This window comes from Palaemon carinicauda, chromosome 19 (assembly GCF_036898095.1).
Source record: "Palaemon carinicauda isolate YSFRI2023 chromosome 19, ASM3689809v2, whole genome shotgun sequence".
NCBI lineage: Eukaryota > Metazoa > Arthropoda > Malacostraca > Decapoda > Palaemonidae > Palaemon > Palaemon carinicauda.
The window spans coordinates 102,682,976-102,700,475 of NC_090743.1; the positions used below are offsets into that span (position 1 = coordinate 102,682,976).

Genomic DNA, 17,500 nt, shown 5'->3' on the forward strand with positions numbered 1-17,500 from the left:
ACAATTTTTGTGCTACCCTGTATATCTGCTGGGAGGTTGAAGAGACTCCTCTGCACTTCGTTGTATGCGAGGATTTGTGTATATAATTATCAAACACATTTATATTTATTATGTTATGTTAAGTTGTTGGTATTGGGTTAGTTTTAAGTTTAGTACAAACACGGTTAGGGAGGAGGTTTGAGGTTTTCCTGTCTTTATTTTCTCTAGTCTTTCTTAGATCTTATAATTATAGGTTATTGTTTTTGGGCCCGTATTATCATTATTTGAGCCTTTGGCATGTTATGTCCTTTCTTTACTTTGTTAGGGTTAGTTTCTAAGTATTAGGTATCTTTGTGAGCCACTTATTGTTATGCTTGTATTTACTGTTAAGTTTGCTCACAAGGCTTATTTAGTATTAAGTGTATTGTGTAATTAAATATTGTTTATTTTATTCTGGTGTTTGTTTCCACATTCCTCAATCCCTGTGGACTTTTTTACTGCCTATGATCCCTGTGAGTATTGAAATAAAGAAACTGTATTACGGCCAGAGGGGTCGTAACAATTTGGCGACAGTGACAGAATCGTACGCAAGTGTGCACAGAGTTTGGGTTTGTGGAGCAACTCTGGGATAGATTACAATATTTGATTTGGATTTGTTGCTTGCTATACTCTCCCCCCCCCCTCTTGTAGGTAATTCATTATGGCAGACTTTGTTTTTGACCCAGCCGAATTTTTGGGGTCTTCTGACTGTATCAAATATCTAGCTATCTTAAGTAAGGAGCATTTAAGGAGTTGTGCTCGTTGGTTGAATATTTCTTATAGACCCACGGACACTAAGGCTCAGTTGTTGTTGTCTGTTGAGGCGATGGTGGCTCGTGGTATAGCCGAGGGTGAGGATTTGGCTAGAGATATGATTGGTGGAAGTTCTGATGATGAAAATTATCTTGATAAGGTCAATGTTAATTCGGGGGTGTCACTATTTGAGGACCACCCTCGTACTGGTGTTACTTATACTGGTCCAGGTAATTTAACCGTAAAAATTAGAGTTTCTAATAACCCCTTTGTAGAGGTAGAGCCAGACCCAATACAGTCTGTGGGGAATCCTGAAAATGAAGATCTTAGCATAATTTGTAAAAGAATAGAATTATTGAAAGTACAATTCGAAGAGAATGAGAGGGCGAGGCGCCATGAGTTGGAAATGGCTAGAATTAACTTAGACTTGGCTAGGTTACGAGCGAACCCTGACTTTAATAGTACTCCCACCGGTCCTTCTTCAGATAGGTTTAACACAAGTGCGGCATTAAAGTTAGTGCCAGTGTTTGATGAAGGTAATGTGCCGGAGTTCTTTAAGGCTTTTGAGGGAGTGGCCACTAGATTGTCTTGGCCCAGTGAGATGTGGACTGTATTGATTCAATGCAGGTTATTAGGTAAGGCCATTCACCAATATAATGCTTTGGAAGAGAGTGTAGCCAAAGATTATAGTAAAGTTAAGGCATTGATTCTCAAGGCGTATGACTTGGTCCCTGAGGCTTATCGCCTGAAATTTAGAAATTCTATAAAGCCCGATACTATGTCCTATGTCGAGTATGCCCATCTTAAGGAGGAGCAGTTTGACGACTGGGTAAAGTGTCGCCAGGTGGTCTCCTTCTCCTCCTTGAGGGAGCTGATGCTACTTGAGGAATTTAAGAAAACTTGTTGTAAAGAACTCAGGATTCACCTGGAGGAGGTTAAAGCATATAGCCTAAGTAAAGCTGCTCAGATAGCTGAGGAGATTGTGTTAACACACTGTGTAGGTAGTAGTAGCTTTAGTCCATCAGCCTTTAAATCCCAGTCTGCCAGGCCGAATAATAATTGGAGATCCAATAACCCCATTAAAACAAAGGTTGAAGTTAGCTAGGGGAATAACATGAGTGGAAGGAACACTCGGGTGTTTTCCCAGGGTAACTAAAGTTCTAATAATGTTGGTAGGGCTAGGGAACTTGTTTTTGGTGTCACGAGCAGGGGCACTTTCAAGCTCGGTGTCCTGCCCGGATAAGGTATCTCCAGCAGAAAGGAAGGGGAGGTAACAATGTCCCCTTATCTTTAATAGCCAATGCCCCTACTACCCCCTTTTACTGAAGTTGAGTGTTCCCCAGGAACTGAAGGAAGGGTTGGGATTAGTGGTAGTGGAGGTGAAATAAATCAATCACCTACTAGCTCTGCTTTGTGACTTTTTGACAAATATATTTGGCCTGGCAGTTTGGTTATTGATAGTAAAGTTGTCAGAGTGAACTTTTGAGGGACACTGGGTCCGCTTGATCATTGGTCTTGTCAAGGGTGTTTAAGGATGTTGGTGTGAATTCTGGAAATTATGTGGTCCTGGGTGGGTTCCCTGATACAGTGGTTTCTGCACCTTTTGTGGAAATAAAAGCATTCTTCCCAGGGTATCACAAGGTGAAAGAATTGGCAGTGCTAGAAAAGCTCCCTATCCCGGGTATTGACGGCATTTTGGGAAATATGTCAGATGCCCAAGGTTATGAAATATTCCCAATAGTGTCCGTAACTGCAAGTCCTGTGGCAATTACCACTCGAGCTTCTGGAAAGGCTGCTGCTGCCTTACAGAATGAGGATAATTTAAACTTTAGTTGTTTAGACAGCTGTAGAGACACCCGGGTCTGTAGGTAGTGGTAGTAGTAGTTATATAAATAAAATATTTAAACCTGATTGTGACCGTGTAAGCTTTATTGAAGCTCAGAAAGCTGAATTCAATTATGAATTAGGAGGTATGTATGATTTAACAAAACCAAGGTTCTGTGTGATTAGAGGTTTGTTGGGTTGAGTGACTGAGTCTTTCTGTGGATTGTTGCTTCTAATCGACTACTCGAGTGATTTCCTTATTAAATTGACTTCTGTAGTAGTGTGTGTTGTTTAGATAAGACAAAAAAAAAAAAAAAAAACAAAGTTGTCACTGTCATATTAAATCATGAGTGAACTAAATCGGCTCGAGATTGAAGAGCAACAAGAACGCTGGTTTGGTGGCTGGCTAAAATGGTGTCAAACATCACCAAGTCTGCTAAGAGAAGCAGAGAAGGCACTTCTATCAAATCTCAAAAGTACATACAGTGTACGTGACGTTAATGTTGGTGACTGTATCGGAAAAGAAGAATCTTATATATGGACTATCATTTTGAATGAGGATTCCCCTAAAATACCCATAGTTTTTTTTACATGAGTTTGGATGTGGACTGGGGATTTTTTGTTTAAATTTTGATTCCATTGCTGCACATAGACCAGTGTATGCCTTCGATACAATCGGGTTTGGTCGAAGCTCGCGCCCAGCATTCTCCAAAGATCCCATAGAGTTAGAAAGGGAATTTATAATTACGATAGAAGCCTGGAGGGAGAAAATGAATCTTAATAAATTCATCTTGTTGGGGCATTCCTTTGGTGGCTTTCTAGCAGCGCCGTATGCTATAAAGTATCCTGAAAGAATAGAGCATTTAATTTTGGCTGAGCCATGGGGCCTTTCGGAGCGGCCTGGGGATGGTGGCTTTTGGGTAAAACCAATTTGTATAATACTTAAGTACTTTAATCTTTTGTTTATTGTGAGAGCTAACTTCTACAAAAAGTCCGGCCTGACCTTATTTACAAATTTTCTGAAATAGGAAGCTGAAAAAGTTATACAGAATTATTTGTATAACTGTAATCCTCAAGACCCAACTGGTGAATCTGCTTTCCGTACTATAATGGATAGCGTTTGTTGGGCTAAATGTCCAATGATTCATCGGATGGATAAGCTGAAAGAGGAAGTGCCGATTACTGTGATTTATGGTTCACATTCTTGGGTTGATAAATGGGCAGGGTTCCAGATGAAGGACATGCGGTCAACTCATATGTTGATGTTCAGGTAATACAAGAGTCAGGACATCATGTTTATGCAGATCAAGCAAAAGTATTTAATGGTCGTGTAAATACTGTCTGTCATTACGTCGAAAAAGGAGAGTTTCCAAGTTTACCAGATATTTCACGAGAAACTAATGAAAAAAAGAAAACAGACTGTTACCCAAGTTTTCATCAATTTGCTAAAGGTACGCAATGAACAAAACCCATGATGAATTTGTAGATGAACCAAGTCATTCAAACCCACAGAGATGATGATGTATACGTTTTATCAAATATAAAGTTTTTGATACATTCTAAAAAACAGTGGTTATTGTAAATATATGATTTTGATAAATTACATTCAAGAAAAAATGATCCATTATGTAAAGTGAGCCAGAATGTCTTTTTTTAATGTATCATTGACTTTTTGGATATTCATTTTTCTACATTGCAAGTATATTTATTGTTATAGGAGATATTTAAGGGAAATAAAGAAAATGTAGCTCATATCCACAACCTGATAGCTAAGTTTGAATATTTGTTTGTTTTCAAGTATATGTACTGTGTATTCATATTATTAGGAAAGGAAAAGAAGTGTGAAGAAAGAAGCTAGGACATTAATGCTGAAGGATAAGAAATATTAAACCCTATTATTCTACTTTAGAAAAAGGCCACACAATGTTAGGGAGGTCCGGAGAATTTTAGGTATGTTGGGTTATTATAGGAGATTCGTCCGGAATTTCTCTGACATTGCTCAGCCCCCTACTCAACTATTACAAAAGGGACAAAAGTTTGTATGGTCTTCTCAGTATGAGGAATCTTTTTTAAAACTCAAAACTGTATTGATGTCTAACCCTATTCTAATGTTTCCTGGCTTTCAGAAACCTTTTATTGTGGCTGTAGATGCCAGTGATGTGGGTACAGGTGGAGTACTTTTTCAAAGACATGAAGATGGTGAAGTGCGTCCAGTATCGTACTTTAGTCGTAAGTTGCTGGATGCTGAGAGAAGGCATTCTTCCATCGAGAAGGAGGCTCTAGCTTTAATTCGTACCTTGGTTCATTTCAAACCATATGTTACCAATTTTTCCTTTCCCGTAGAAATTTGGACGGACCATAACCCTTTGGTGTTCATTGAAAGAATGAAAGGTTCAAACCAGAGGATTTTGCATTGGGCTCTTCAGTTACAGGAGTTTGCTTTAAGTATTAAGCATGTGAAGGGTGTTGATAACTGTGTTCCTGACGCCCTTTCTAGGATGTAAGTCTGGTCAGTTCTCTACTCACCTCACCCTTCTCATTTCTCCTTCGGGCTTTGTATTGAAAATTATATCTAAGGTAGTTAATTTTTTTATCATATTTAAAATGGTGTATCGATTCGGGCTTTGTCTTAAGTCTGTTTCATTATGTTGTGAGTGTCGCTTCACCTTATTTTTCCCTTGCAGGATATTTTAGAATAAGTTGTCTCTTTTTCCTTTGTAGAATGTTTTAGATTAAGTTTTCTTTATGGTTATTTTCTAGTATGTTATATGGTTGTGTGGTACTAAATAAAAATTTATTCTATTTGAATATTTTATTTTTGAGGGGGAGGAAGGTGTCAAATTAACGTAATTTATTGCTTGTTTATTTTCTTAAATCAGCCTTGTACTTTATTTTTAAGTGCTCTATTATATTCTGTTCAGTAACTGTATTTTTTTTACGTTAACGTAACGTTCGGTGCTTTTGCTCAGTGATTCCTCCTCTTGTTGTGAATTGCCTAACTATCGTGTTAACGATTGTTTTTATTTTGTTTTCGAGTTGGAATGGAACTGTAGTGCAGTGAGTGGAGGCTGGGCTAAGGCAGTTCGGGCCTGTATAAGCTTCTGGACGTACGCTCTTTTGTTGGCAGCCTTCTGGAGATTTATTCTACGCCTTTTTTGGAGGAATACTCCGACGGCCGTTCTTTGGAAGTGGTTTTCCGTAGATGTGCTGAGCCATCTGCGGCGTATGTACATTGAGGAGTGTGATCACGGCTGTGATATCGCAGGTTACTGTCACTTGCGACACCTGTACTCCTAATTTCCGCCAAAGGATTTGGCGGAAGACGTGGTCGTCGCTGTCCCACCACGTAGGAGATGTTACGCCAACCACTGTCCTGTCCGTCTTGAGCTGCATGTCCAGGAGAGCTAATAGCTCGTGAGGAGGCACGTAGGGAGGAAATTGCCAGGTAAGACGTAATTATCCTGTGTTGTGCCTCGGAATTGATGCCAACCCCTGGGTCTACCTGGACAATTTGTGTGCTACCCCGTATATCTGCTGGGAGGTTGAAGAGACTCCTCTGCACTTCGTTGTATGCGAGGATTTGTGTATATAATTATCAAACACATTTATATTTATTGTTACGCTAAGTTGTTGGTATTGGGTTAGTTTTAAGTTTAGTACAAACACGGTTAGGTAGGAGATTTAAGGTTTTCCTGTCTTTATTTTCTCTAGTCTTTCTTCGATCTTATAATTATAGGTTATCGGTTTTGAGCCCGTATTATTATTATTTGAGCCTTTGGCATGTTATGTCCTTTCTTTGCTTTGTTAGGGTTAGTTTCTAAGTATTAGGTATCTTTGTGAGCCAGTTATTGTTATGCTTGTATTTACTGTTAAGTTTGCTCACAAGGCTTATTTAGTATTAAGTTTATTGTGTAATTAAATATTGTTTATTTTATTCTGGTGTTTGTTTCCATATTCCTCATGCCCTGTGTACTTTCTTACTGCCTACGATCCCTGTGAGTATTGAAATAAAGAAACTGTATTATGGCCAAAGGGGTCGTAAATATTTGGCGACAGTGACAGAATCGTACGCAAGTGTGCACAGAGTTTGGGTTTGTGGAGCAACTCTGGGATAGATTACAATATTTGGTTTGGTTTTGTTGCTTGCCATACTCTCCCCCCCCCCCCCCTCTTGTAAGTAATTCATTATGGCACACTTTGTTTTTGACCCAGCCGAATTTTTGGGGTCTTCTGACTGTATCAAATATCTAGCTATCTTAAGTAAGGAGCATTTAAGGAGTTGTGCTCGTTGGTTGAATATTTCTTATAGACCCACAGACACTAAGGCTCAGTTGTTGTTGTCTGTTGAGGCGATGGTGGCTCGTGGTATAGCCGAGGGTGAGGATTTGGCTAGAGATATGATTGGTGGAAGTTCTAATGATGAAAATTATCTTGATAAGGTCAATGTTAATCCGGGGGTGTCACTATTTGAGGACCACCCTCGTACTGGTGTTACTTATACTGGTCCAGGTAATTTAACCGTAAAAATTAGAGTTTCTAATAACCCCTTTGTAGAGGTAGAGCCAGAACCAATACAGTCTGTGGGGGATCCTGAAAATGAAGATCTTAGCATAATTTGTAAAAGAATAGAATTATTGAAAGTACAATTCGAAGAGAATGAGAGGGCGAGGCGCCATGAGTTGGAAATGGCTAGAATTAACTTAGTCTTGGCTAGGTTACGAGCGAACCCTGACTTTAATAGTACTCCCACCGGTCCTTCTTCAGATAGGTTTAACATAAGTGCTGCATTAACGTTAGTGCCAGTTTTTGATGAAGGTAATGTGCCGGAGTTCTTTAAAGCTTTTGAGTGAGTGGCCACTAGATTGTCTTGGCCCAGTGAGATGTGGACTGTATTGATTCAATGCAGGTTATTAGGTAAGGCCATTCACCAATATAATGCTTTGGAAGAGAGTGTAGCCAGAGATTATAGTAAAGTTAAGGCGTTGATTCTCAAGGCGTATGACTTGGTCCCTGAGGCTTATCGCCTGAAATTTAGAAATTCTATAAAGCCCGATACTATGTCCTATGTCGAGTATGCCCATCTTAAGGAGGAGCAGTTTGACGACTGGGTAAAGTGTCGCCAGGTGGTCTCCTTCTCCTCCTTGAGGGAGCTGATGCTACTTGAGGAATTTAAGAAAATTTGTTGTAAAGAACTCAGGATTCACCTGGAGGGGGTTAAAGCATATAGCCTAAGTAAAGCTGCTCAGATAGCTGAGGAGTTTGTGTTAACACACTGTGTAGGTAGTAGTAGCTTTAGTCCATCAGCCTTTAAATCCCAGTCTGCCAGGCCGAATAATAATTGGAGATCCAATAACCCCATTAAAAAAAAGGTTGAAGTTAGCCAGGGGAATAACACGAGTGGAAGGAACACTCGGGTGTTTTCCCAGGGTAACTAAACTTCTAATAATGTTGGTAGAGCTAGGGGAACTTGTTTTTGGTGTCACGAGCAGGGGCACTTTCAAGCTCGGTGTCCTGCCCGGATGAGGTATCTCCAGCAGAAAGGAAGGGGAGGTAACAATGTCCCCTTATCTTTAATAGCCAATGCCCCTACTACCCCCTTTTACTGAAGTTGAGTGTTCCCCAGGAACTGAAGGAAGGGTTGGGATTAGTGGTAGTGGAGGTGAAATAAATCAATCACCTACTAGCTCTGCTTTGTGACTTTTTGACAAATATATTTGGCCTGGCAGTTTGGTTATTGATAGTAAAGTCGTCAGAGTGAACTTTTTGAGGGACACTGGGTCCGCTCGATCATTGGTCTTGTCAAGGGTGTTGAAGGATGTTGGTGTGAATTCTGGAAATTATGTGGTCCTGGGTGGGTTCCCTGATACAGTGGTTTCTGCACCTTTGGTGGAAATAGAAGCATTCTTCCCAGGGTATCACAAGGTGACAGAATTGGCAGTGGTAGAAAAGCTCCCTATCCCGGGTATTGACGGCATTTTGGGAAATATGTCAGATGCCCAAGGTTATGAAATATTCCCAATAGTGTCCGTAACTGCAAGTCCTGTGGCAATTACCACTCGAGCTTCTGGAAAGGCTGCTGCTGCCTTACAGAATGAGGATAATTTAAACTTTAGTTGTTTAGACATAGATGTAGAGACACCCGGGTCTGTAGGTAGTGGTCGTAGTAGTTATATAAATAAAATATTTAAACCTGATTGTGACCGTGTAAGCTTTATTGAAGCTCAGAAAGCTGAATTCAATTATGAATTAGGAGGTACGTATGATTTAACAAAACCAAGGTTCTGTGTGATTAAAGGTTTGTTGGGTTGAGTGACTGAGTCGTTCTGTGGATCGTTGCTTCTAATCGACTACTCGAGTGATTTCCTTATTAAATTGACTTCTGTAGTAGTGTGTGTTGTTTAGATAAGACAAAAAAAACAAAAAACAAAGTTGTCACTGACATATTAAATCATGAGTGAACAAAATCGGCTCGAGATTGAAGAGCAACAAGAACGCTGGTTTGGTGGCTGGCTAAAATGGTGTCCAACATCACCAAGTCTGCTAAGAGAAGCAGAGAAGGCACTTCTATCAAATCTCAAAAGTGCATACAGTGTACGTGACGTTAATGTTGGTGACTGTATCGGAAAAGAAGAATCTTATATATGGACTATCATTTTGAATGAGGATTCCCCTGAAAAACCCATAGTTTCTTTTACATGGGTTTGGATGTGGACTGGGGTTTTTTTGTTTTAAGTTTTGATTCCATTGCTGCACATAGACCAGTGTATGCCTTCGATACAATCGGGTTTGGTCGAAGCTCGCGCCCAGCATTCTCCAAAGATCCCATAGAGTCAGAAAGGGAGTTTATAATTACGATAGAAGCCTGGAGGGAGAAAATGAATCTTAATAAATTTATCTTGTTGGGGCATTCCTTTGGTGGCTTTCTAGCAGCGTCATATGCTATAAAGTATCCTGAAAGAATAGAGCATTAATTTTGGCCGAGCCATGGGGCCTTTCGGAGCGGCCTGCGGATGGTGGCTTTTGGGTAAAACCAATTTGTATAATACTTAAGTACTTTAATCTTTTGTTTATTGTGAGAGCTAACTTCTACAAAAAGTCCGGCCTGACCTTATTGACAAATTTTCTGAAATAGGAGGCTGAAAAAGTTATACAGAATTATTTGTATAACTGTAATCCTCAAGACCCAACTGGTGAATCTGCTTTCCGTACGATAATGGATAGCGTTTGTTGGGCTAAATGTCCAATGATTCATCGGATGGATAAGCTGAAAGAGGAAGTGCCGATTACTGTGATTTATGGTTCACATTCTTGGGTTGATAAACAGGCAGGGTTCCAGATGAAGGACATGCGGTCAACTCATATGTTGATGTTCAGGTAATACAAGAGTCAGGACATCATGTTTATGCATATCAAGCAAAAGTATTTAATAGTCGTGTAAATACTGTCTGTCATTACGTCGACAAAGGAGAGCTTCCAAGTTTACCAGATATTTCACGAGAAACTAATGAACAAAAGAAAACAGACTGTTACCCAAGTTTTCATCAATTTGCTAAAGGTACGCAATGAACAAAACCCATGATGAATTTGTAGATGAACCAAGTCATTCAAACCCACAGAGATGATGTATACGTTTTATCAAATATAAAGTTTTTGATATATTCTAAAAAACAGTGGTTATTGTAAATATATGATTTTGATAAATTACATTCAAGAATAAATGATCCATTATGTAAAGTGAGCCAGGATGTCTTTTTTTAATGTATCATTGACTTTTTGGATATTCATTTTTCTACATTGCAAGTATATTTATTGTTATAGGAGATATTTAAGGGAAATAAAGAAAATGTAGCTCATATCCACAACCTGATAGCTAAGTTTGAATATTTGTTTGTTTTCAAGTATATGTACTGTGTATTCATATTATTAGGAAAGGAAAAGAAGTGTGAAGAAAGAAACTAGGACATTAATGCTGAAGGATAAGAAATATTAAACCCTATTATTCTACTTTAGAAAAAGGCCACACAATGTTAGGGAGGTCAGGAGAATTTTAGGTATGTTGGGTTATTTTAGGAGATTCGTCCGGAATTTCTCTGACATTGCTCAGCCCCCTACTCAACTATTACAAAAGGGACAAAAGTTTGTATGGTCTTCTCAGCATGAGGAATCTTTTTTAAAACTCAAAACTGTATTGATGTCTAACCCCATTCTAATGTCTCCTGACTTTCAGAAACCTTTTATTGTGGCTGTAGATACCAGTGATGTGGGTACAGGTGGAGTACTTTTTCAAAGACATGATGATGGTGAAGTGCGTCCAGTATCGTACTTTAGTCGTAAGTTGCTGGATGCTGAGAGAAGGCATTCTTCCATCGAGAAGGAGGCTCTAGCTTTAATTCGTACCTTGGTTCATTTCAAACCATATGTTACCAATTTTTCCTTTCCCGTAGAAATTTGGACGGACCATAACCCTTTGGTGTTCATTGAAAGAATGAAAGGTTCAAACCAGAGGATTTTGCATTGGGCTCTTCAGTTACAGGAGTTTGCTTTAAGTATTAAGCATGTGAAGGGTGTTGATAACTGTATTCCTGACGCCCTTTCTAGGATGTAAGTCTGGTCAGTTCTCTACTCACCTCACCCTTCTCATTTCTCCTTCGGGCTTTGTATTGAAAATTATATTCAAGGTAGTTAATTTTTTTTATCATATTTATAATGGTGTATCGATTCGGGCTTTGTCTTAAGTCTGTTTCATTATGTTGTGAGTGTCGCTTCAGCTTTTTTTTCCCTTGCAGGATATTTTAGATTAAGTTGTCTCTTTTTCCTTTGTAGGATGTTTTAGATTAAGTTTTCTTTATGGTTATTTTCTAGTATGTTATATGGTTGTGTGGTACTAAAAAAAATTTATTCTATTTGAATATTTTATTTTTGAGGGGGAGGAAGGTGTCAAATTAACGTAATTTATTGCTTGTTTATTTTCTTAAATCAGCCTTGTACTTTAGTTTCAAGTGCTCTATTATATTCAGTTCATTAACTCTATCTTTTTACGTTAACGTAGCGTTCGGTGGTTTTGCTCAGTGATTCCTACTCTTGTGAATTGCTAAACTATCGTGTTAACGATTGTTTTTATTTTGTTTTCGAGTTGGAATGGAACTGTAGTGCAGTGAGTGGAGCCCGGGCTAAGGCAGTTTGGGCCTGTATAAGCTTCTGGACGTACGCTCTTTTGTTGGCAGCCTTCTGGAGATTTATTCTACGCCTTTTTGGAGGAATACTCCGACGGCCGTTCTTTGGAAGTGGTTTTCCGTAGATGTGCTGAGCCATCTGCGGCGTATGTACATTGAGGAGTGTGATCACGGTTGTGATATCGCAGGTTACTGTCACTTGCGACACCTGTACTCCTGATTCCCGCCGGAGGATTTGGAGGAAGACGTGGTCGTCACTGTCCCACCACGTAGGAGATGTTACGCCAACCACTGTCCTGTCCGTCTTGAGCTGCATGTCCAGGAGAGCTAATAGCTCGTGAGGAGGCACGTAGGGAGGAAATTGCCAGGTAAGACGTAATTATCCTGTGTTGTGCCTCGGAATTGATGCCAACCCCTGGGTCTACCTGGACAATTTGTGTGCTACCCCGTATATCTGCTGGGAGGTTGAAGAGACTCCTCTGCACTTCGTTGTATACGAGGATTTGTGTATATAATTATCAAACACATTTATATTTATTATGTTACGCTAAGTTGTTGGTATTGGGTTAGTTTTAAGTTTAGTACAAACACGGTTAGGTAGGAGGTTTAAGGTTTTCCTGTCTTTATTTTCTCTAGTCTTTCTTCAATCTTATAATTATAGGTTATTGGTTTTGGGCCCATATTATTATTATTTGAGCCTTTGGCATGTTATGTCCTTTCTTTGCTTTGTTAGGGTTAGTTTCTAAGTATTAGGTATCTTTGTGAGCCAATTATTGTTATGCTTGTATTTACTGTTAAGTTTGCTCACAAGGCTTATTTAGTATTAAGTTTATTGTGTAATTAAATATTGTTTATTTTATTCTGGTGTTTGTTTCCACATTCCTCAAGCCCTGTGTACTTTTTTACTGCCTACGATCCCTATGACTATTGAAATAAAGAAACTGTATTATGGCCAAAGGGGTCGTAACAATTTGGCGACAGTGACAGAATCGTACGCAAGTGTGCACAGAGTTTGGGTTTGTGGAGCAACTCTGGGATAGATTACAATATTTGATTTGGTTTTGTTGCTTGCCATACTCACCCCCCCCCCCCCCACCCTTTGTAGGTAATTCATTATGGCAGACTTTGTTTTTGACCCAGGCGAATTTTTGGGGTCTTCTGACCGTATCAAATATCTAGCTATCTTAAGTAAGGAGCATTTAAGGAGTTGTGCTCGTTGGTTGAATATTTCTTATAGACCCACGGACACTAAGGCTCAGTTGTTGTTGTCTGTTGAGGCGATGGTGGCTCGTGGTATAGCTGAGGGTGAGGATTTGGCTAGAGATATGATTGGTGGAAGTTCTGATGATGAAAATTCTCTTGATAAGGTCAGTGTTAATCCGGGGGTGTCAGTATTTGAGGACCACCATCGTACTGGTGTTACTTATACTAGTCTAGGTAATTTAACCGTAAAAACTAGAGTTTCTAATAACTCCTTTGTAGAGGTAGAGCCAGACCCAATACAGTCTGTGGGGAATCCTGAAAATGAAGATCTTACCATAATTTGTAAAAGAATAGAATTATTGAAAGTACAATTCGAAGAGAATGAGAGGGCGAGGCGCCACGAGTTGGAAATGGCTAGAATTAACTTAGACTTGGCTAGGTTACGAGCAAACCCTGACTTTAATCGTACTCCCACCGGTCCTTCCTCAGATAGGTTTAACATAAGTGCGGCATTAAAGTTAGTGCCAGTGTTTGATGAAGGTAATGTACCGGAGTTCTTTAAGGCTTTTGAGCGAGTGGCCACTAGATTGTCTTGGCCTAGTGAGATGTGGACTGTATTGATTCAATGCAGGTTATTAGGTAAGGCCATTCACCAATATAATGCTTTGGAAGAGAGTGTAGCCAGAGATTATAGTAAAGTTAAGGCGTTGATTCTCAAGGCGTATGACTTGTTCCCTGAGGCTTATCGCCTGAAATTTAGAAATTCTATAAAGCCCGATACTATGTCCTATGTCGAGTATGTCCATCTTAAGGAGGAGCAGTTTGACGACTGGGTAAAGATTCGCCAGGTGGTCTCCTTCTCCTCCTTGAGGGAGCTGATGCTACTTGAGGAATTTAAGAAAACTTGTTGTAAAGAACTCAGGATTCACCTGGAGGAGGTTAAAGCATATAGCCTAAGTAAAGCTGCTCAGATAGCTGAGGAGTTTGTGTTAACACACTGTGTAGGTAGTAGTAGCTTTAGTCCATCAGCCTTTAAATCCCAGTCTGCCAGGCCGAATAATAATTGGAGATCCAATAACCCCATTAAAAAAAAGGTTGAAGTTAGCCAGGGGAATAACACGAGTGGAAGGAACACTCGGGTGTTTTCCCAGGGTAACCAAAGTTCTAATAATGTTGGTAGAGCTAGGGAACTTGTTTTTGGTGTCACGAGCAGGGGCAAATTCAAGCTCAGTGTCCTGCCCGGATGAGGTATCTCCAGCAGAACGGAAGGGGAGGTAACAATGTCCCCTTATCTTTAATAGCCAATGCCCCTACTACCCCCTTTTACTGAAGTTGAGTGTTCCCCAGGAACTGAAGGAAGGGTTGGGATTAGTGGTAGTGGAGGTGAAATAAATCAATCACCTACTAGCTCTGCTTTGTGACTTTTTGACAAATATATTTGGCCTGGCAGTTTGGTTATTGATAGTAAAGTTGTCAGAGTGAACTTTTTGAGGGACACTGGGTCCGCTCGATCATTGGTCTTGTCAAGGGTGTTGAAGGATGTTGGTGTGAATTCTGGAAATTATGTGGTCCTGGGTGGGTTCCCTGATACAGTGGTTTCTGCACCTTTGGTGGAAATAGAAGCATTCTTCCCAGGGTATCACAAGGTGACAGAATTGGCAATGGTAGAAAAGCTCCCTATTCCGGGTATTGACAGCATTTTGGGAAATGATATGTCAGATGCCCAAGGTTATGAAATATTCCCAATAGTGTCCGTAACTGCAAGTCCTGTGGCAATTACCACTCGAGAATCTGCAAAGGCTGCTGCTGCCTTACAGAATGAGGATAATTTAAACTTTAGTAGTTTAGACATAGATGTAGAGAGACCCGGGTCTGTAGGTAGTGGTAGTAGTAGTTTTATAAATAAAATATTTAAACCTGATTGTGACCGTGTAAGCTTTATTGAAGCTCAGAAGGCTGAATTCAATTATGAATTAGGAGGTACGGATGATTTAACAAAACCAAGGTTCTGTGTGATTAGAGGTTTGTTGGGTTGAGTGACTGAGTCGTTCTGTGGATTGTTGCTTCTAATCGACTACTCGAGTGATTTCCTTATTAAATTGACTTCTGTAGTAGTGTGTGTTATTTAGATAAGACAAAAAAAAAAAAAAGTTGTCACTGACATATTAAATCATGAGTAAACAAAATCGGTTCGAGATTGAAGAGCAACAAGAACGCTGGTTTGGTGACTGGCTAAAATGGTGTCAAACATCACCAAGTCTGCTAAGAGAAGCAGAGAAGGCACTTCTATCAAATCTCAAAAGTGCATACAGTGTACGTGACGTTAATGTTGGTGACTGTATCGGAAAAGAAGAATCTTATATATGGACTATCATTTTGAATGAGGATTCCCCTGAAAAACCCATAGTTTCTTTTACATGGGTTTGGATGTGGAATGGGGTTTTTTTGTTTAAATTTTGATTCCATTGCTGCACATAGACCAGTGTATGCCTTCGATACAATCGGGTTTGGTCGAAGCTCGCACCCAGCATTCTCCAAAGATCCCATAGAGTCAGAAAGGGAGTTTATAATTACGATAGAAGCCTGGAGGGAGAAAATGAATCTTAATAAATTTATCTTGTTGGGGCATTCCTTTGGTGGCTTTCTAGCAGCGTCATATGCTATAAAGTATCCTGAAAGAATAGAGCATTAATTTTGGCCGAGCCATGGGGCCTTTCGGAGTGGCCTGCGGATGGTGGCTTTTGGGTAAAACCAATTTGTATAATACTTAAGTACTTTAATCTTTTGTTTATTGTGAGAGCTAACTTCTACAAAAAGTCCGGCCTGACCTTATTGACAAATTTTCTGAAATAGGAGGCTGAAAAAGTTATACAGAATTATTTGTATAACTGTAATCCTCAAGACCCAACTGGTGAATCTGCTTTCCGTACGATAATGGATAGCGTTTGTTGGGCTAAATGTCCAATGATTCATCGGATGGATAAGCTGAAAGAGGAAGTGCCGATTACTGTGATTTATGGTTCACATTCTTGGGTTGATAAACGGGCAGGGTTCCAGATGAAGGACATGCAGTCAAACTCATATGTTGATGTTCAGTTAATACAAGAGGCAGGACATCATGTTTATGCAGATCAAGCAAAAGTATTTAATGGTCGTGTAAATACTGTCTGTCATTACGTCGACAAAGGAGAGCTTCCAAGTTTACCAGATATTTCACGAGAAACTAAAGAACAAAAGAAAACAGAGACTGTTGCCCAAGTTTTCATCAATTTGCTAAAGGTACGTAATGAACAAAACCCATGATGAATTTGTAGGTGAACCAAGTCATTCAAACCCACAGAGATGATGATGTATACGTTTTATCAAATATAAAGTTTTTGATACATTCTAAAAAACAGTGGTTATTGTAAATATATGATTTTGATAAATTACATTCAAGAAAAAATTATCCATTATGTAAAGTGAGCCAGGATGTCTTTTTTTAATGTATCATTGACTTTTTGGATATTCATTTTTCTACATTGCAAGTATATTTATTGTTATAGGAGATATTTAAGGGAAATAAAGAAAATGTAGCTCATATCCACAACCTGATAGCTAAGTTTGAATATTTGTTTGTTTTCAAGTATATGTACTGTGTATTCATATTATTAGGAAAGGAAAAGAAGTGTGAAGAAAGAAGCTAGAACATTAATGCTGAAGGATAAGAAATATTAAACCCTATTATTCTACTTTAGAAAAAGGCCACACAATGTTAGGGAGGTCCGGAGAACTTTAGGTATGTTGGGTTATTATAGGAGATTCGTCCGGAATTTCTCTGACATTGCTCAGCCCCCTACTCAACTATTACAAAAGGGACAAAAGTTTGTATGGTCTTCTCAGCATGAGGAATCTTTTTTAAAACTCAAAACTGTATTGATGTCTAACCCTATTCTAATGTTTCCTGGCTTTCAGAAACCTTTTATTGTGGCTGTAAATGCCAGTGATGTGGGTATAGGTGGAGTACTTTTTCAAAGACATGAAGATGGTGAAGTGCGTCCAGTATAGTACTTTAGTCGTAAGTTGCTGGATGCTGAGAGAAGGCATTCTACCATCGAGAAGGAGGCTCTAGCTTTAATTCGTACCTTGGTTCATTTCAAACCATATGTTACCAATTTTTCCTTTCCCGTAGAAATTTGGACGGACCATAACCCTTTGGTGTTCATTGAAAGAATGAAAGGTTCAAACCAGAGGATTTTGCATTGGGCTCTTCAGTTACAGGAGTTTGCTTTAAGTATTAAGCATGTGAAGGGTGTTGATAACTGTATTCCTGACGCCCTTTCTAGGATGTAAGTCTGGTCAGTTCTCTACTCACCTCACCCTTCTCATTTCTCCTTCGGGCTTTGTATTGAAAATTATATTTAAGGTAGTTAATTTTTTTTATCATATTTAAAATGGTGTATCGATTCGGGCTTTGTCTTAAGTCTGTTTCATTATGTTGTGAGTGTCGCTTCAGCTTATTTTTCCCTTGCAGGATATTTTAGAATAAG

General features: G+C 39.3%; 3 pseudogenes; all 3 read left to right on the forward strand.

The window, feature by feature from the left end:
• The first annotated feature begins 2,941 nt into the window (after positions 1-2,941).
• LOC137659180 ((Lyso)-N-acylphosphatidylethanolamine lipase pseudogene) lies at positions 2,942-5,289 on the forward strand (annotated as a pseudogene).
• Positions 5,290-9,045: 3,756 nt separating this feature from the next.
• Positions 9,046-11,428, forward strand: LOC137659182 ((Lyso)-N-acylphosphatidylethanolamine lipase pseudogene; annotated as a pseudogene).
• Positions 11,429-15,143: 3,715 nt separating this feature from the next.
• Positions 15,144-17,500, forward strand: part of LOC137659183 ((Lyso)-N-acylphosphatidylethanolamine lipase-like) — a 9,522-nt pseudogene continuing 7,165 nt past the window's right edge.